This window comes from Bos grunniens, chromosome 29, assembly GCF_055505025.1.
Source record: "Bos grunniens cultivar Pamir isolate PY7600 chromosome 29, Bosgru_T2T1.0, whole genome shotgun sequence".
Lineage (NCBI taxonomy): Eukaryota > Metazoa > Chordata > Mammalia > Artiodactyla > Bovidae > Bos > Bos grunniens.
In genome coordinates, this window is record NC_141193.1 from 39,151,864 (window position 1) to 39,173,035 (window position 21,172).

Here is a 21,172-nt window from a genome sequence, read left to right on the forward strand (position 1 = left end):
GTAGCACAATGAATGCAGTGGGGTTTTTGCAATGACATCATCCCACTGTCCAAAAGGCCCCAATAGCCATGCTCAGGAGCGGTGCGTTCTGGGAATTGTAGTTTCCTCAAGGCCCGGCGGAACAGCCGGGCTATCCCCCGGAACTACAATGCCCAAAATGCGCCATGGTCGGACGCGCCCGCAGCGGGCGAAGAGAGCGAAGTGGACAAGGCCGCCATGTTAGGTGTGCTGGAAAGATTCCGCGGAGCCCGCTGAGGTTTTAGGGAACTCGGGAGCCGAGTGGTGGTGCAGAGGGGACAGTGAGGAGGAGGATAAGTCGGTTGGTGAGCCTGGGTTCCTAACCTGGGCATCGGGGGATGGAGGCGGCATCTGGGGCCGAGTAGGACGTGTCCGGCTGGTGGTGGCATGAGAGGCCGAGTGGGCCTCGGCCTTAACGGTCCTGCAGGAGTTGTGGAGGTCGCCTGCGCCTCTTGCCCCATGTTGTGACAAAGGGATTGAGGGAGTCAGTTTAGTTTTGGGTTCAGAGCATCAAATTGATCCGCTGACAGGATAGTAAGGGGCGGTTGTGTTTTTCCTCGGGGAGTGGGGTGCGCTGTGGAGATCCCGGGTGGCGACCCTCTAATCTTTAGTCGCAGAACCTTCTACCTACGGAACTGGGCTGTCCCTCCCAGATTTTTTTTTGTTAATTGTTTTCTCATTCTCCAACCTTCCTTACTCCTTTCCCAAGGTGTCGGACCCTCATTGGTCTTTCATGCAGAAATGGTTTGCAAAAGGTTCGAAAGACATCGATGTTGAAAGGTAGCTAAACTGAAAGGGAACGGCGCTTTGGCCCCGCAGTAAAGAAAACACAAAGTCCCTGTTTAAAATGACATCTTCATACTTGCCAGCGAAGGCAGGGAGACGTTAAAAGGGAATACAGATGATCGACCCGTTGACGGCTGGAGATTGGTTACTGAGTAAGAGGGTTCTTGAATAAACATAGAGTGCATACTAAAATTACTGCCCAGACGGGATCTTCAGGACCATGGACCACCAACTTACTTTAAAAATACAATTAGTGTTTAATTTGTAGAACTCCATGTATACCACTACGTTAGCAACTAATTTGCTTTCAAACTAAGTAGCTGAAACTGAAGTCATTGGTCTTTCAAGTTGTTTTGCCCAGTATCTCGAATGAACTGTATTTTTTCTCCAGTTGTGTTATTAAAACAATGCTGTGTGTTTGTTCTTTTTCAGAATCTGTCTTCACTATGAAAAGATGAGAAATTTTCTTTCTTCCTGAGGGTGTCGGAAGGTCTTAAAAGGCTGATATATTAGTGCTGTTTTTCTCCTTTCCTTTTGCATATTATCCTGAAAACATAACATCACTTTGGGTCAGTAGGGGTATGCACTTCACTTGTTAGGAGTTAAAATTATAGCTGATAAGTGGATTACTGTATAAAGGAAAGACTAGGCAGAGTGATTATAAATGACAAAAACATGGTCAAAACATTTCTCAGATGTATGCAGATGATAATTACAGAAACAGTTTTATAAAGAATGATCTTACATATTGTCATGTTTCTAGGAACAAGTCAGATGAATGGCTTTCATTTTTAAACAGAGGTAGTATGTGTTGGTCTCAGTTATGCATGGAGCTTATGGAATTATTTGTTATTCAGAAATACCTTCTTTACAAGTAATGTTGGTAAGTATAGGAAAAGGAACAAAATGTGTACTGTTTTCTTTGTGATCTGTGTTTCTTCGTATAACTATAGACATGTTTTAACCTTAAGAGAGACAAAATAGACTGAACAGATTTACATTTAGGCTTTCTTTCAAACTCACACAAATTATTTTTAGGGGTTGGTGATTCATGGGTGTTGTTGTGTCTCATATGAACTTATCTTGTTCATTTTGTAAGAGACTCCTTTATATAAGCAATAACCTCCTCAATTTGAGTTACTATAAAAAAAAAATTTGTTGGGGGCGGGGGAACCCAGCAGATTTCTCAGAAACATTGTATGAGAGAAATGAGACCTGTATAATATAGTGATTTCTGTAATTTGCCATGTGTTTGGGTAGTTAGAAATTTTTTTCAGACTTTTATCTAATGGGCATCAAGCCATAAAGAAATGAAATCTAGTTACTGTCTCAAAAAACAACTCCCTGACCCTTAACTTTTAGGGAAAAAACTATGTACTCTATGTGGATATTTTGTTTAAAAAATTAGTATTACAGGAGTCGATGATGCCAGCTTCTGGAAGAATAACCTCAGTGTTCCAGAAGGAAAACTGTGTAGGGGACGTCCTGGTGATCCTGTAGTTAAGACTCCACCTGCCAGGCAGCAGGTGCAGGTTGACCAGGCGGCTCAGTGGTGAGGAGTCCACCTGCCAATACAGGAGATGTGGGTTTGATCCCTGTGTCTGCAAGATCCCTGGAGAAGGAAATGGCAGCCCATTCCAGTATTGTTGCCTGGAAAATCCCACGGACAGCGGAGCCTGGGGGGCTGTAATCCATGGGGTCTTAAAGAGTCAGACACAACTGAGCAGCAGCGGCAGGGAACTAAGACCCCACACGCTGTGGGGTGTGGCCGAAGTGAAGAAAACTGCGAAGTGCAGTTAGGAATGCCTTACGTAGGTAAACCTCCTTTCTTTTTATCTCAAAACAGAATTGGGACATTGATTTGTATTATACATAGCTCATTAAAGAGTATTGAGTTGTTAGGCCAAGGGTTTTCTCAATAGGGTCAAGTGTCTGGATCACCTGTGGAACTCTAGATATGTGAAGCTATTTCCTACCCATTCACCCAGCTGAATAATTTTTGTTCAGGGTTGTCACCAGCTGTTGTATATCTTTAAAACACTGTAGGTGAGTTTACAGCGGTAGGGTAGAGCAGCCTTCTACATCCCAGATTTGTAGCTTTTTGTGGTGTGTGACATGAGTAATAAAGTTTTGGCCAAGATTTTAGGTTTATTAATATATTCATAAATGAATTTTCAAGACGTGTAAATGACCTAAGGATTAATTTATGTAGAGGAGGGGCATTAATTTTACCTTAAGAATACCATAATATCCTGACTTGAATATTTCTTTGAGTGAAATTTTGCTTGTGTACTTGTATAGTTTGAAAAGCCCTCAATTGGTTATGAAAATTAGGCCCTGTCTTCATTGAGAATCAGTGTAGTTAATTCTCTAAAAGGTGATGTCCCAAATTATAAAAAATGTTAGACTTGTTTCATGCCTGCAGAGATCTAAAATAATGCTTTTATATTTCAAGCTATGAAATTTGAGAGAGCAACTATCAGTTATATTGTCTGCCTTTCTTTATCGCTTCCAAAATAAAATCAATTTTCTTAACCGTTCTCAGAAATGAAATGCCAGCAATCCAAAGGTGATGTAAACCCCAGCAGTTACAGTAAGAGTTATTTTAAGTTGGTCACAGAATTAAGACATGAAAACTTAAGGGGGAAAATGAAAAGCATTTTACCAAAATTATCATATTGGATAGCCTTATATTGAGTTAAATGTTTTCTACACCATTTATTTTTAAAGTGGACACAGATGAGCATGTTATACAGGGTTCAGCATTTGGAGTTTCTCAGGAAACTCAGATTTTTAACTTATTCTGGAAACAAATATTTCATATTTACACATTTTACTTTAACAGCATTCAGAAAACTAAAGCATATGTTTTCTAGTCTTGTTTAGTTGACCCACTGTTGTTTTTGTAACAGATTGGTATAATTGTAGCTGCTGTGTTTAATTAACCAGAAAAATGAGCCTTTCATGATTTTTATTTCTCAGTTTTTAGTAGGTTTGGATAATTAAAGTGGCACTAGAACATTTCTTTGCAAGAATAAGTATATAAAGCTGAACTTAATCCAATATAAATATGTTCATGAATATAGCCACTTAAGGAAACTGCAGAGATGTACAGTTTTAAGCAATTATGTAAGTAGGTCCGTATAATTCGTAATTCAATTATGGACTTTTTATAGTACTGTTTTTGAACTTGCTGTAAAGGTTAATCCTCAGTGAGTTCTGTCTTAAAACATTTTAGAAAATGTTCATCAAAATCATCTATTTACTCCTAAGCCATGACTTGGTGAATTTGGCACATAGGTGCTTATAAATGGAATAGCCTGGGGATTTGTTTGAGTTACTCCACCTCCATAAGGTAAAGTTCAGTAACCATAACCCTTGACATAATCTAAATGATCTTTTTTTTCCACCTTTGAGCCAAAATAAAACTCAGCTTTCCTCCTTCCTTATTCTGTCCCATCAGACTTTTAGTCATTAATATAGTATTAAGCAGAATCTTTCATAGTTTCTTGGCAGTTGTCCACATTGAACTGGAGAGCATTTATGCTATTGACTCAATGTTAGCATATATAGAGGCATTTCCTAGTGAATGTTTCATAGTCTTTTATATTAAGACATAAAAATTACAGAAAACGTTAATTTAAATGTTAAACATGCTGAAATAAAGCAGTTGCCTAAGTGGTAATGTTTAAAGTATATTGCAAGTAACTAATATAATAGAGCACTTTATTGTAATTACTTAACTGCAACTAAGCAGCATCTTACATAAGTGTGATGTAAAAGACCCCTATCAGTCCTGTGCTATTTCAATGGAATACTTTTCTGGTAATGGGATGCAAAAATTGATAATGTATTGAAAATTAAGTGCTGTTTTTGGTGATGAACTTTACATTTATTTATTTTACATTTGACAGTCTCAATGGAAGAATTCCATTTCAACTCTTGTCTTGCTTACTGTTTGTATCTTTAATGTTAGGCATTATGCCTTTTGAATTTCAGTCCCATGGCTGTTCTGTTTTCAGTATTCATGTTTGTGTCTTTCTAAAATTGTTTGTTTGTTTCTTGATAGTTCTGAGATGAACAGTTTTTGTTGCATCTCATCTGGCAATGTATTTGCCAAAGATGTGTCCTGGATTTTCTTGTTTTCCAGATAAACTCTGCTCACTCATCTTCCTCATTCTTGGAACCTGTTTTGAATTTGTTGCTGTTTTGGGTTCTTGTATGGAAATTCTAAGATTTATGGAGTACTGAGAGGAAGCCAGATTTCAGGAGTTTGAAGGTTAAGTGAAGGGAAGGGGGAAAGAAGTAGGTACCATATGTAGACAGCTTCTTTAAGAAGTTTGGCTCCAAAAGAGGTAAGAAATAGTTGTTTACAGAGGGAATGTGGGATTAAAAGAGGGTTTGTATTTAAATCATCTACTTAGAGGTCAAAATCACTTTCTGTACTTCATAGCAGTCTGATCATTTCCCAAAGGAATCAAGACTTAAAATTCTACCTTGCACTGAAATCAGGCCAGGAGGAAAGGGGGAAGAGCTCTGAAGTACTTTTTTGATTTTTTATTTTTATTTTTTTCCTATGTGTGACTTGATGCTTTTCATTTGATTTAATTATTTTTCATTCCCAGTTTTCAGTTGTTTCATTTAACCAAACTTGTACTCCAGGACTGGAGAAGGGCATGGCAACCCACTCCAGTATTCTTGCCTGGAGAATCCTCACAGACAGAGGAGCCTAGTGGGCTACAGTCCATAGGGTTGTAGAGTTAGACACAACTGAAGTGACTGAGCTCGCACTCATATACCCCAGGATAGCGATTTATATGACAGTTCCAAAAAAAGCATAGCAATGACCGTGAGCCTCAGCTTCTTTTGAAAAATGACATGTTCTTATAGGTGATATCTGCCCTTTACATTCACATGCATGCTCTGTCGTGTCTAACTCTTTGCTACTCCATGGACTGTAGCCCACTAGGCTTCTCTGTCCATGAGATTTTCCAGGCAATACTGGAGTGGGTTGCCATTTCCTTTTCCAGGGGATTTCCCCAACCCAGGGATTAAATCTGTGTCTCTGGCATAGCAGGTGGGTTTTTTACCATTGAGCCACCTGGGAAGCCTGCCCTTTATACCTGTATCATTAATTCTTCCTATCCCTACTGCCTGGGATCCTCACAACCTCTTTTAGAAAAAAATGGTGCTCACTTGAACCAGGAGGTTAGACTTGAACAGGACGTGTCTGTTTCTTGCCCAGCTATGATTTTTCATTATACATTACCTAGAGGAGGAGAAATCTGAGACAGTTACATTCTTTAGTGTCATTAAGCGAGGAGGGTATGATTGTGAAAATCCAGAAAAACATATATGGAGGGAAAAGCAACTAATACTTGAGGGCAACCAGTCCCTACACAAGAGGTGGTAAACCCAATTCTAACTGATAGGAACTAAATTTTCAATAACCTGAACTCTCATTCAGTTACCCAGTAATGTAAATGAGCTACTGTTTGCCTCTGGGAGTTTAACTGGCAGAATAAATGGAAAGATGTCACCGAAAGAGGAAAACAACTAAGCCAGATGAGATTTTGCATAATCAGAAAATACAGGAGGTTGGTTACTTCTAGACTTTGGCACAGGAACACAGTATATCCAAATGTTATCTCACTGCTTTTCATGAGATGCACCAGAAGAAATGACCTGAGCTGTTGCCATGAAAAGACAAGCCTGTGGCTACCCGTGAATTGCTGTCTGCTGTGAGTTACCAGCCTCTCTGCACCCAGCAAGATGCCCCGTTTTAGGCTAAAACTTGACTGTTGGAGCTAATAACCTATTTTTAGCAAATTTAAGACTCTCACCCACCTCTTCAACCATCTGGAGAGAGGGAAAGATAAAACAGTGTTAACAGAAACAGAATAATTGTTGGTTGTGGGCCCAGAGTTATACTCAGATTCAGCAAAGTTACTTGCACCTGTCTTTACTGCTGAATTAATTATTTAAGGTGATGAATTATTACTTTTTAATACTTGCTCAGTCTGCAAAGTTTACTTAAAGTGCATTTAACAGTTCAGATAACTAGAAAGCAGTTCCTCTGATAACACTGGCAGGATATGCTGTTAAAATATTTTTCTGCTGGTTGAGGTCTGTCACACTATTTGTTTATACTATTTTACATTATAAGCACTCAAAAGGCAGTGTAGTGTGGTGGCTTGGAGCATAGTCTCAGAGCCAGTCAGCGTGGTTTGAAGTCACACTTCTTCCCATTGGGTTGACTGAGCAAGTTGTTTAACCTATGCCTCAGATTCATCTGTACAGTGGGTATAGTACTTCTCTCATTTGGCTGCTATGAGAATTGAATGTATATGGAGATCACTATCAGCTGTAACACAAAAATGTGGTTTTTTGCCAATCTCACTATTTAAGGATTCACTGAAAGTACTGTCCTTCAAAAATTAAACCATTTTTAAGCATGAGTATGATTCTCTGCTTTAGATGTTATAAGTTAATGTCCCATCAGTTTTAACTTTACCAAACACCTAGTTTAGTAACTGAAGCTTTATGTAAATATGTATAACATAAATGTGATATTTATACCATAATTTACAATTAACTTAGGGACTCTGCCACTGACAGTTTAAAGATCAAGTAAGAAAAGTACTGTCTAAAATAAATTTAAATTTTCAGGGTTTGGTCTGCAAATACCTGAAGTGAGTTCAAGCTTTATGGTCCACTTTTAAGAATATTAGGTCTGTAAGAAGTTCCAACGGAGAAGGCAATGGCAACCCACTCCAGTACTCTTGCCCGGAGAATCCCAGGGAACAGGGAGCCTGCTGGGCTGCTGTCTATGGGGTTGCAGAGTCAGACACGACTGAAGCGACTTAGCAGCAGCAGCAGCAACAAGTTCCAAACGCATCGCTTGAAAGAATTGCCTTAACATCAGGAGTGGCTTCTGGATTCCCAAACTAATAGACTACTGAGTAAGGTATCTCAGCTTAGGCAAATTAACTGTTAAATCTATTGCCTTATCTTTAAAAATAGGCTAACGTGGAAAACCAAATTGTTTTCTGTTGTATGTATTCCGCAGTGTAGTCTAGAGGCTTCAGCAACAGACTCTCCTAGGATACATGTCAAAAAGTGCAGATTCTAGTGTCCCTACATAGATACTCTGCTTACAGCAAGATCTGGGGATCTTTATTTACTTTTTTTTGGCCACACCGCATGACGTGGGTTATTAGTCCGCTGTGGGTGCTCAGGAACTTCAGTCATGTCTCACTGCGACCCCATGGCCTGTAAGCCCACCAGGTCTGCTGTCCATGGAATTCTGCAGGTAAGAGTGCTGGAGTGAGTTGCCATATCCTCCTCAGGATCTTCCCCACCCACCGATTGAACCTGTGTCTCCTGCATTGCAGGTATATTCTTTACCACTGAGCCACCAGGGGAGCCCTTGTTGTCCCCTGACCGGGGATCAAACCCACACCCCTGCAGTGGAAGCACGGAGTCTTAACCGCTAGACCACCAGGGAAGTCCCTAGGAATATGTATTTTTAATGAACTCACCTCTTCACCTAGTTCTACTTGAAAGCACAAAGGTAAAACAGCTTGCTAAAATCAGGCCTCAGTACATTCTCCCCCTTCCTCGTTTTTGTGTTCTAACTCTTCTTTCCATTGTGCTCAATACTTCTTGCTGCAGTTCCAAGACACAGAGCAAAAACTTTCAAAATCTTTTCTTTGTAGTTGTATTCAATAAAGAATATAATTCAACCACAGCACGTATTGCTTAAATCGGGTGTATAATAGTTTATTTTAGGGAAATGCATGAATTATATGATCCATGCTTGTATCTAAAGCATTTGATTAAAAGATTTTGAATAAAAAGTAGTTCAGTAGCTCAGTCATGTCTGACTCTGCAGGCCCACAGGCTGCAGCACACCAGGCTTCCCTGTCAATCACCAACTCCAGAGTTTGCTCAAACTCATGTCCCTTGAGTCGGTGATGCCATCCAACTACGTCATCCTCTGTTGTCCCCTTCTCTTCCTGCCTTCAGTCTTTCCCAGCATCAGGATCTGTTCAAATGAGTCAGTTCTTTGCATCAGATGGCCAAAGTATTAGAGTTTCAGCTTACTGTCAGTCCTTCCAATGAATATTCAGGACTGATTTCCTTGAGGATTGACTGGTTTGGCCTCCTTGCAGTCCAAGGGACTCTCAAGAGTCTACTTCAACACCACAGTTTAAAAGCATCAATTCTTCAGCGCTCAGCTTTCATTATACTCCAACTCTCACATCCGTACATGACTACTGGAAAAACCATAGCTTTGACTAGACAGACCTTTGTTGACAAAGTAATGTCTTTGCTTTTTAATATGTTGTCTAGGTTGGTCATACTTTTTCTTGCAAGGAGCAAGCATCTTTTAATTTGATAGCCGCAGTCACCATCTGCAGTGATGTGGAGCCCAAGAAAATAAAGTCTCACTGTTTCCATTGTTTCCCTATCTGCCTTGAAGTGATGAGACCAGATGCCATGATCTTCATTATTTGAATGTTGAGTTCTAAGCCAGCTTTTTCACTCTCTCACTTTCATCGAGAGGTTCTTTACTTCCTCTTTGCTTTCTGCCTTAAGGGTGGTGTCATCTGCATATCTGAGGTTATTGAAATTTCTCCCAGCAGTCTTGATTCCAGCTTGCACCTCATCCATCCTGGCATTTCACATGAGGTACTCTGCATAGAAGTTAAATAACAAGGGTGAAAAATACAGCCTTGACCTACTGCTTTCCCAATTTGGGTCAAGTCCATTATTCCATGTCGAGTTCTAACTTGCTTCTTAACCTGCATATAGATTTCTGAGGAGGAGATCTGTGCCTGAAGAACTATGGACGGAGTTTCGTGACATTGTATAGGAGGCAACAATCATCCCCAAGAAAAAGGCAAAATGGTTGTCTGACGAGGCCTTACAAATACCTGTGAAAAGAAGAGAGGCTAAAGGCAAAGGAGAAAAGGAAAGATATACCCATTTGAATGCAAAGTTACAAAGAATAGCATGGAGAGTTAAGAAAGCCTTCCTCAGTGATCAGTGCAAAGAAATAGAGGAAAACAATAGAATGAAAAAGACGAGATACTTTCAAGGAAATTAGAGATACCAAGTGAACATTTCATGCAAAGATGGGCACAATAAAGGACAGAAATGGTATGGACCTAACAGAAGCAGAAGATATTAAGAAGGAAAAAAAAAAGAAGGCAAGAATACACAGAAGAACTGTACAAAAAGATCGCAACCCAGGTAACCACGATGGTGTGATCACTCACTTAGAGCCAGACTTCCTGGAATGCGGAGTCAAGTAGACCTTAGAAAGCATCACTACGAACAAAGCTAGAAGTGATGGAATTCCAGTTGAGCCATTTCAAATCCTTAAAGATGATGCTGTGAAAGTGCTGCACTCAGTATGCCAGCAGATTTGGAAAACTCAGCAGTGGCCCCAGGACTGGAAAAGGTGAGTTTTCATTCCAATCCCAAAGAAAGGCAATGCCAAAGAATGTTCAAACTACTGCACAATTGCACTCATCTCACACGCTAGTAAAGTAATGCTCAAAATTCTCCAAGCCAGGCTTCAATAGTACGTGAACTTCCAGATGTTCAAGCTGGATTTAAAGGCAGAGGAACCAGAGATCAAATTGCCAACATCCGTTGGATCATAGGAAAAGCAAGAAGAGTTCCAGAGAAACATCTGCTTCATTGACTATGCTAAAGCTTTTGACTGTGTGAATCACAACAAACTGGGAAATTCTTAAAGAAGAAAGCTTATAGTAGGGTATTCTAGACATCTAGAATATCAGTATTGGGGAATGGGGGTATTATTTCAGACAATTTAAATCCATTTATTTTGTTCTATATGTATATATTGATTAGTTACTAAGTAAAAAAGACTGTGGAGGTACAAAAATAACAAACTTTGAGACCATTGAAGTGAAAGTGTTAGTCACTGTTGGTTCCAAATCTTTGGGATCCCATAGACTCTGCTAGACTCCTCTGCCCATGAAATTCTCCAGGCAAGAATACTGGACTGGGTTTCCATTCCCTTCTCCAGAGGATCTTCACGATCTAGGGACTCCTAGAACCCAGGTCTCCTGCATTGCAGGCAGATTCTTTGCCATATAAGCCACCAGACTCAACTTCTTACTGTCACGTACCCCTTGGTCATGGCAGCCTGGTGTGCTGCAGTCCATGGGGTCTCAATGAGTCTGATGTGACTGAGAGACTGAACTGAACCCCTTAGTCAATCTAATGAAATCTGTGGATCACTTTTCCAAAAAGTTTTTAAAAAGTATATACAAGGTATAGCATAATAAAGGGATACAATAATACTGAAGTGAACACAAATTTTTTAAATTTTGGACATAGCAACATATATAAATATATATACACTAACAAGCTCTAGGGACTTTCCTGCTGATCCAGTGGCTAAAAATTTAAGCTCCCAATGCAGGGGGCTCAGGTTCAACCCATGGTCTGGAAGCTAGATCTCACATGCCACACCTAAGGTCCCGCATGCAGCAACTAAGACCTGGCACAGCCACATATTTTTTTTTAAAAGCTCAAGCAAGTTGTAACAATTGTAATAGGAAAATAATCAGACTTCAGCTATGACAGTCATATTTACTCTTAATACTACTGTAATCTGTTACCTGCATTCAAGTTTTATTAGAAGTTATTGAAAATAGGAATGTAATATTTCCCCATCCAAGTTCATGGAACCCTGAATTCTATTAACCTGTGATTAAGAACCCTGGCTAAACTTTTTAGATAGGAACTTACTCTTTTTCACTGTTGTATTCAAGAGCTGATTAAGATCTTTTTAGAGACCTGAGCTCTGAAAAACTTATGACACCTTACTTCATATAATTCTAGACACTGATCAAACATTTCAATATTAACCTACCTCCAACTACGGAAATTAATACCCCCTTTCCTTATATATTCAATAGGTGAATCGAGGGATTTTTTTTCCCCTTCCCAACAGTGAGCTAGTACTGCAATAAAGTATACATAAAGTATATGTTTAGCTCCCATTTTTCCCTTCCCTGGTGGCGCACACAGTAAAGAATCCACCTGCAATGCAGGAGACGTGGGTTCAATCCCTGGGTCAGGAAGAACCCCTGGAGAAGGGAATGGCAACCCACTCCAGTAATCTTGCCTAGAGAATTCCATGCACAGAAGAGCCTGGTGGGCTACAGTCCGTGGAGTTGCAAAGAGACACGACTGAACAACTTAACACCATTTTTATTCAATAGTACTTAGGGTAGAAATCACCTCATCTTATAATTAAGAGAGAAATCTGTCCAGGGTTACCCATTAACAAGTGGAAATTGAAAATAAAACCCAGGTTTGTTTGACATTTGAAATATATATGAGAACTGCTATTAATATCTTGCTTTTAGGTGAAACAGTAAATGTTGCAGACCTCAGTATCTCCCCTTTGGCCAAGACTACAAATGTATTGTTTACCTACATTTCCCGAAGAGGTAGAACAACCATGTGACACCAAGCCCTTTTGATGACAAAACAGAAGTTCCATAACTCTTTAAATCACATTTTTAAAAACTCATTTGAAAGCATTTTTAAAACTTTATAGGTAATCTATGGTTTATGCTGTAGTAAACTTGACTTTGTTTTCACTATGTACTTGGTATCATTTCATCTTTTCTCCCCTCCAAGAAAAACATTTCAAGGTTGCTGGGATTTGTGTTCGTAATTTACAACTAAGAGGATTTTTTTTAATGCCCGTTCTCCTACCCATACCCATTAATATCAGTGGATATATTTTCATACAGCTTGTTTGGAAGGCAGTAAAGCAGCTTAGAGGAAAAAAAAATTGTTTAAGAAAATGTTTATAAAAATGAAGTGATAGTCAAGCCCTTTTGATCCATGTGGGGAGCACTAGATCAATGTCTAAATTAATACATGATACAAATATTTCAGTTTTGATTCAATACTCATGTTAGTCAATCCATAACTTGGAAAAGTTAAATAGAACTTTGTTTTACATATGAAGAAATTGGGTACCTGGTAAGTAAAACTTGGCTTGGCTTGTACTGATATGAGACCATTATAGGTTTTACCCATGCTATTTAGTGTAAGCATACATTCACTTCACTGTAGAAATGTGGTTTGATCACAGTGTGCTGTCCAAGACCCTCCTGGAGACATTCCATACACAACGTGGTATGTGGACCTTATTGCCATTGTAAACTAAGGATTTCTGAATCACACCTAGTCCCAAGGGTTTATAAGAAGTAATTGTTGACCTGTAGTTATTTTCTTTGCAGAACAGTCATCAAGATGATTTGATACTTAGAAGCATAAATACGAGGTCTTCCCCAGTGGCTCAGATGGTAAAGAATCCCCCTGCAATGCAGGAGACCTGAGTTCAATCCCTGAGTCGGGAAGAACCCCTGGATAGGGGAGTGGCAGCCCACTACCTTGCCTAGAGAGTTCCATGGACAGAGGAGCCGAGTGGGCTACAGTCCATGGAGTCACAAAGAGATGGACAAGACTGAGCGACTAACACACATAGCATGAATACAGTGACGATATTCTACCTTCTAACTCCATTTTTTGGTACAAAGTTGCAACTTGCTGCTGCTGCTGTCACTTCAGTCGTGTCCGACTCTGTGTGACCCCATAGATGGCAGCCCACCAGGCTCCCCTGTACCTGGGGTTCTCCAGGCAAGAACACTGGAGTGGGTTGCCATTTCCTTCTCCAATGCATGAAAGTGAAAAGTGAAAGTGAAGGCACTCAGTCGTGTCCGACTCTTTGCGACCCCATGGACTGCAGCCTCCCAGGTTCCTCCGTCCATGGGATTCTCCAGGCAAGAGTACTGGAGTAGGGTGCCATTGCCTTCTCGGTTGCAACTTGACTGGGTCATAAACCAGTAAACTGTCTTTGGCAGCCAGATGTTATTGTTACCTGTAGGTAATATGCTCTTTTCTTCTGCCTGGCACATACCCAGATAGGCATGCAGCAGTTATTTAATAGGTAAATAAGTTGTTAAACTATAACACTGATGGATTGCTTAATCTTTTACATAATAATTGACAAATCACTTCTTGTAACCTGATTCTAGCTCATGAATAGATTTTAGCTCCTGAAGTAAACTGTTACAGTGAGGGAAACAGAACATTGTTTATGAAACCCTAGATGACCTGGACAGGAGACTGAATTGGAATCCTTAATTCCCAGAGCAAAGAGGGCCTTGACATTTAAGAATAAAATATTAATAGCTGAACTTTATATCATGTGTTTAATGTCATGATCATAAAGCCATTACTGTAACACTTAAGTTTATCTTCTAGAGGAAGCCTGTGAGATATCCAGAATGACTTAGTTTTTATTGACATTATTGTTTTCCTTCAGGACCTGATTTTTAATAGATTCCATGGTGATGCGATTTTGTCCAAGGATGCTGCATTCTCAGTTTCAGTTTAAAAAACTGCAATTAGGTAAAACATTTTTAGATAGACTATCTCCATCTGGTCTCTTTCTGTCACCCAGGTTTTTCACCAACCACAGCTCCATGAAAATACATTGAAGTGTCTCCTGTTACACACTATACACTAATGTTCATTATAGAACATTAGAATGAGTTTCCATTATCAGTCTGTATGAAAATCTTTCCCTGCCTTCTATCTTCTTTTATTTCCCACTTATGTCTTTGTATTGCTAACTATATTGAGGGTACATGACCATTGGGTTTTAAAGTTCTTCGAGAGCAGGAACTATACCATATTTATTTTCACATTTCCTTTGTACTTAAAACAAGACTTCTGTTTTTTCAGCAAATATTCACTGAGTAACCACTAGGTGTCAGATATACTAGGTAGATTCTGTAGACACCAGGGTAACTGAACAGGGACATTTCATTCGGAGTTGTAACAGTTTTGTGTAGGAGACGTGGAAAAAGAGATCTGTAAGTCAAAAAAACTGCAATATAATACAGTGGAATAGATGATTTCCTGGTTTAAGAATTCTTAAAAAAAAAAAAAATCATTCCCCAAAATATCTCAACAAGTCTGACTCTAAATTTCCACCACTGGAATGTCATAAGACCAGCATTGCACTGTGGTTGCCTCTGGGCAGAAAGATTAAAGAATGTTGATGGATATGAAATCATTTTTCCATTCCTCTTTTTAAACTTTAAAAAAAAAATTGTACGTGGTACGATTCACTCCTTTTGATGTAAAATTCTGCAGGTTTTGGCAAATGCATAGTCATGTAATCACAATCAAGATACAAAACAGTTTCATCACCCCCCAAATTCTCTTGTGCTGCCCTTTTTATTTGTTGTTGTTCAGCCACTCAGCCATGTCCGACTCTTTTGCTACCCCAGTGAACTGCAGCATGCCAGGCTTCCCTGTCCTTCTCCATCTCCAGGACTTTGCTCAAACTCATGTCCATTGAGTCAGTGATGCCATCCAACCATCTTGTCCTCTGTCATCCCCTTCTTCTGCCTTCAGTCTTTCCCAGCATCAGAGTCTTTTCTAATGAGTCAGCTTTTCACATCAGGCCAAAGTATTGGAGCTTCAGCTTCAGCATTAATCCTTCTAATGTATATTCAGGATTGATTTCCTTTAGGATTGACTGGTTTCATCTCTTTGCCATCCAAGGGACTCTTAAGAGTCTTCAACACCACAGTTCAAAAGCATCAATTCTTCAGTGTTCAGCTTTCTTTATAGTCCAGCTCTCACATTCATACATGACTACTGGAAAAACCATAGCTTTGACTAGATGAACCTTTGTGGGCAAAGTAATGTCTCTGCTTTTTAATACACTGCCCTTTTTATAGTTTGTGATAAAAAAATAATTTTATCCTTCAAAAATTAATGCTTGAATTTTCGATGTATACTTATTTCTATTCCAACAAAGTGTGCCTTTTCAGACAGTACCTTTTTTCTTAAGCAAGTTTAGAAATATAGATATCCAGGGAGGGGCTGAATCATTACACCATTGTTAGTCATCACTGTGTTGGAGCTGTTGAAAGGATTTAGAACTAAGAAAAGGTAAAGGGTGTATGGTGTATGTAGAGTGTGTGTCTTAGGCTAGAAAGAGGATAGGGGTCAGCGGGTAGAATTGGAGATTAGGGCCTGAATAAAACAGTGTACATGAAAGGGTAGATACGGGTACTGTGTTCATGTTAGTATAAGGGCCCTGGGTTATCAAAAATAGGAAACACCAAGTAAAGAGAGGAGCCCTGAAGAGGAGCCCTTCATGTGAAGATTGAGTGTCTATCTGGAGCTACAGAAGTGGGATTCTAGAACTGATTCTAGAACTGATTCCCAAAAAGTCACATCCCCTTTCTGGGCCTCAGTTTCATCATTTATAAAAAATAAATATATTCAAAAGTCCATTTCAGTTTTCTTCAACTAGAAACAAACTCTCATGTTTGTGTGTGTGTTCCAATTTTCTGTCCTCCAATTACAACTGAAGAACACGTCTGTAGATAACAATAACCAAACTAGCAAGCCTTAAAGTCCTCTAAAGTTTGGTGTCATAGGCTGCAGAGCAAAATTAAGGTTGATCTGAATTGGGCTTTATTGACACAGTTCTGAGCCTCAGTCTTCTCATTTATAGAATGACTATATATACTAAGGTTCCCTGTAGTTCTCACATTTTATGACCATGAAATCTTAAAACTTAACAGTGTTACTTTTGTTCTCACTGCCTCTGGGTTTGCACCTGTTCTGACACTGAGCCACTATTCACTTAGTACCTTCTGTGTGCCATGATTTTAATGTAGGGTATTTTCCTACTCTGAATAGAGTAGGATTTTTATAGTGCTGCTGACCTTTATACCTTTACAGGTATGGGAAAATCACACTATGCCTCCCCCTCTCATCCTGGATAACATATTCCGAGATATGCAAGATCTCATTTCAATGAATATTAGAAGTAGTGCTAGACAGGGGGAATGGGTGGGGAAGATGTATATTGCTTTAACATGATATGTGAAGAGAAAGGAACTAACAGTTGAGGGCCAACAGTTGTGTACGTCAAAGTGGTATATTGTCACCCTACTTATTTAACTTATATGTAGACTACATCATGCGAAATGCCAGGCTGGATGAAGCACAATCTGGAATCAAGATTGCTGAGAGAAATATCAATAACCTCAGATATGCAGATGACACCACCCTTATGGCAGAAAGCGAAGAACTAAAGAGCCTCTTGATAAAAGTGAAAGAGGGGAGTGAAAAAGCTGGCTTAAAACTCAGCATTCAGAAAACTAAGATCATGGCATCTAGCCCCATCGCTTCATGGCAAATAGATGGGGAAACAATAAAAACAGTGACAGACTCTTTTCTTGGGCTCCAAAATCACCACAGATGGTGACTGCAGCCATGAAATTAAAAGACATTTGCTGCTTAAAAGAAAAGCTATGACAAACCTAGACAATATATTAAAAAGCAGAGACATTACTTTGCAAACAAAGGTCTCTCTAGTCAAAGCTATGGTTTTTCCAGTAATCATGTATGGATATGATACTTGAGCCATAAAGAAAGCTGAGCACTGAAGAACTGATGCTTTTGAACTGTGGTGTTGGAGAAAACTCTTGAGAGTTCCTTGCACTGCAAGGAGATCAAACCAGTCAATCCTCAAGGAAATTAGTCCTGAATATTCACTGGAAGGACATGCTGAAGCTGAAGCTCTGATATTTTGGCCACCTAATGTGAAAAACTGATTCATTACAAAAGACCCTGATGCTGAGAAAACTTGAAGGCAGGAGGAGAAGGGGACAACAGAGAACGAGATGGTTGGATGACATCACCAACTCAATGGACATGAGTTTGAGCAAGCTTCGGGAGTTTGTGATGGACAGGGTGGACCGGCATGCTGCAGTCCATGGGATCGCAAAGAGTCAGACACGACTGAGCGACTGAACTGAACTGAATTGATGTGTTAGGCATTTTGTACACGTTTATCTTTAGATCAGAGTTTCCCAGGTGGCTCAGTGGTAAAGAATTCACCTGCCAATGCAAGAGACACAGGTTTGAGTCCTGGGTCAGGAAGATCGCCTGGAGGAGGAAATAGTAATGCACTCTAGTATTCTTGTCTGGGGAATGTCATGGATAGAAGAGCTTGGAGGCCTCAGTCCATGGGGTCTCAAAGACTCGGACATGACAGAGCGTGCATGCCACATACACACCTGTTCAGAAACCCACTTAAAACACTTAGGCCAGTGTTTTTATATGGATAGAGAAAGATGATGAAAAAATTTTCCTTTTCTCATAGTGGAGAAGAATGATGTGTAAAAATTCCACATATGGAATGATAACTACCCTCATAAAGTTGTGAGGATCAAATTGGTTAAAGGAAAACGGGATGCCTTGTAAACTATAAAGTTTTCTAAACACATTTGCCCCTACCTTTATATAAAGTCCTCAGGCCTCTCACAGTCTAACTAGAGAAACTATTTGGATGCTTACCTAATCTCCAATAGTGTCCTCCCTTTTACATATGAGAGTAGGACTGCACCCAGGCTTGTCAAAGAAGAAACTTGAATTGTTTACTAGTAAAACTGGAAACCTGGGGCCAAACTGTGGTGGAGGTAATGAAGATAATGTAAACAGCATGGAGGGAACACACTTCCACCCATCAACAGAAAATTGGATTAAAGATTTACTGAGCATGGCCCCGCCCATCAGAACAAGACCCAGTATCCCCCTCAGTCAGTCTATCCCATCAGGTTAGACTTTTATAAGCCTCTTATCCTTCTCTATCAGAAGGCAGACTGAAAACCACCATCACAGAAAACTAACCAATCTAATCACATGGACCACAGCCTTGTCTAACAAAACTATGAGCCATGCCATGTAGGGTCCCCCAAAACTCACAGGTTATGGTGGAGAGTTCTGATAAAATGTTGTCCACTAGAGAAGGGAATGGCAAACCACTTCAGTATTCCTGCCTTGAGATTCCCCATGAACAGTATGAAAAGGCAAAAAGATAGCACACTGAAAGATGAACTCCCCAGGTTGGTAGGTGCCCAGTATGCTACTGGAGATCAGTGGAGAAATAATTCCAGAAAGAATGAAGAGATGGAGCCAAAGCAAAAGCAACACCCAGTTGTGGATGTGACTGGTGATGGAAGAAAACTCCGATGCTGTAAAGAGCAATACTGCATAGGAACCTGGAGTGTTAGGTCCATGAATCAGGGCAAATTGGAAGTGGTCAAACAGGAGATGGCAAGAGGGAACATCAACATTCTAGGAACCAGCGAACTGAAATGGACTGGAATGGGTGAATTTAACTCAGATGACCATTATATCTACTACTGTGGACAGGAATCCCTTAAAAGAAATGGAGTAGCCATCATAATCAACAAAAGAGTCCAAAATGCAGTACTTGGATGAAGTCTCAAAAATGACAGTATGATCTCTGTTTGTTTCCAAGGCAAACCATTCAATATCACGGTAATCCAAGTCTATGCCGCAACCAGGAATGCTGAAGAAGCTGAAGTTGAACAATTCTATGAAGACCTACAAGACCTTCTAGAATTAACACCCCAAAAAGATGCCCTTTTCATTAGAGGGGACTGGAATGCAAAAGTAGAAAGTCAAGAAACACCTAGAGTAACAGGCAAATTTCGGAGAAGGCAATGGCAACCCACTCCAGTACTCTTGCCTGGAAAATCCCATGGACAGAGGAGCCTGGTAGGCTGCAGTCCATGGGGTCGCTAAGAGTCGGGAACGACTGAGCGACTTCACTTTCACTTTTCACTTTCATACATTGGAGAAAGAAATGGCACCCCACTCCAGTGTTCTTGCCTGGAGAATCCCAGGGACAGGGGAGCCTGGTGGGCTGCCATCTATGGGGTCACACAGAGTTGAACATGACTGAAGTGACTTAGCAGCAGCAGCAGCAGCAACAGGCAAATTTGGCCTTGGAGTAAAAAATGAATCAGGGCAAAGGCTAATAGAGTTCTGCCAGGAGAATGCATTGGTCAAAGCAAACACGCTCTTCCAACAACACAAGAGAAGACTCTACACATGGACATCACCAGATGGTTAATACCAAAATCAGACCGATTATATTATTTGCCACCAAAGATGGAGAAGCTCTATACAGTCAGCAAAAACAAGACTGGGAGCTGACTGTGGCTCAGGTCATGAACTCTTTATTGCCAAATTCAGACTTAAATTGAAGAAAGTAGGGAAAACCATTAGACCACTCAGGTATGACCTAAATCAAATCCCTAACGATTATACAGTGGAAGTGAGAAATAGATTTAAGGGACTAGATCTGATAGACAGAGTGCCTGATGAACTATGGATGGAGGTTCCTGACACTGTACAGGAAACAGAGATCAAGACCATCCCCAAGAAAAAAGATATGCTAAAAAGCAAAATGACTATCTAAGGAGGACTTACAAATAGCTGTGAAAAGAAGAGAAGCCAAAAGCAAAGGAGAAAAGGAAAGATATACCCATTTGAATCCAGAGTTCCAAAGAATAGCAAGGAGAGATAAAGCCTTCCTTGGTGATCAGTGCAAAGAAATAGAGGAAAACAATAGAATGGGAAAGACTAGAGATCTCTTCAAGAAAATTAGAGATACCAAGGGAACATTTCATGCAAGATCAGATCAGTCGCTCAGTCGTGTCCGACTCTTTGCGACACCATGAATCGCAGCAGGCCAGGCCTCCCTGTCAATCACCAACTCACGGAGTCCACCCAGACTCAGGTCCATCGAGTCAGTGATGCCATCCAGCCATCTCATCCTCTGTCATCCCCTTCTCCTCCCGCCCCCAATCCCTTCCAGCATCAGAGTCTTTTCCAATGACTCAGCTCTTCACATGAGGTGACCAAAGTACTGGAGTTTCAGCTTTAGCATCATTCCTTCCAAAGAAATCCCAGGGCTGATCTCCTTCAGAATGGACTGGTTGGATCTCCTTGCAGTCCAAGGGACTAAAGAAATCCCAGGGCTGATCTCCTTCAGAATGGACTGGTTGGATCTCCTTGCAGTCCAAGGGACTCTCAAGAGTCTTCTCCAACACCACAGTTCAAAAGCATCAATTCTTCGGCGCTCAGCCTTCTTCACAGTCCAACTTTCACATCCATATGTGACCACTGGAAAAACCATAGTGTTGACTAGATGGACCTTTGTTGGCAAAGTAATGTCTCTGCTTTTGAATATGCTATCTAGGTTGGTCATAACTTTCCTTCCAAGGAGTAAGCGTCTTTTAATTTCATGGCTGTAGTCACCATCTGCAGTGATTTTGGAGCCCAGAAAAATAAAGTCTGACACTGTTTCCCCATCTATTTCCCATGAAGTGGTGGGACAGGATGCCATGATCTTCGTTTTCTGAATGTTGAGCTTTAATCCAACTTTTTCACTCTC

General features: G+C 40.3%; 1 long non-coding RNA gene across 3 annotated transcripts; it reads left to right on the top strand.

Moving 5' to 3' along the window:
• The first annotated feature begins 142 nt into the window (after positions 1-142).
• Positions 143-11,144, top strand: LOC147342517 (uncharacterized). 3 transcript variants are annotated; one of them, XR_015157874.1, is made up of 4 exons: positions 186-323; positions 1,237-1,373; positions 8,199-8,377; positions 9,622-10,746. It is a non-coding gene; the product is annotated as an uncharacterized LOC147342517 (long non-coding RNA). The 3 variants fall into 3 exon arrangements; XR_015157875.1 differs by lacking the exons at positions 8,199-8,377; positions 9,622-10,746 and having other exon boundaries at positions 143-323; positions 728-1,238; XR_015157873.1 differs by lacking the exons at positions 186-323; positions 1,237-1,373 and having other exon boundaries at positions 5,490-8,377; positions 9,622-11,144.
• Positions 11,145-21,172: the final 10,028 nt, after the last annotated feature.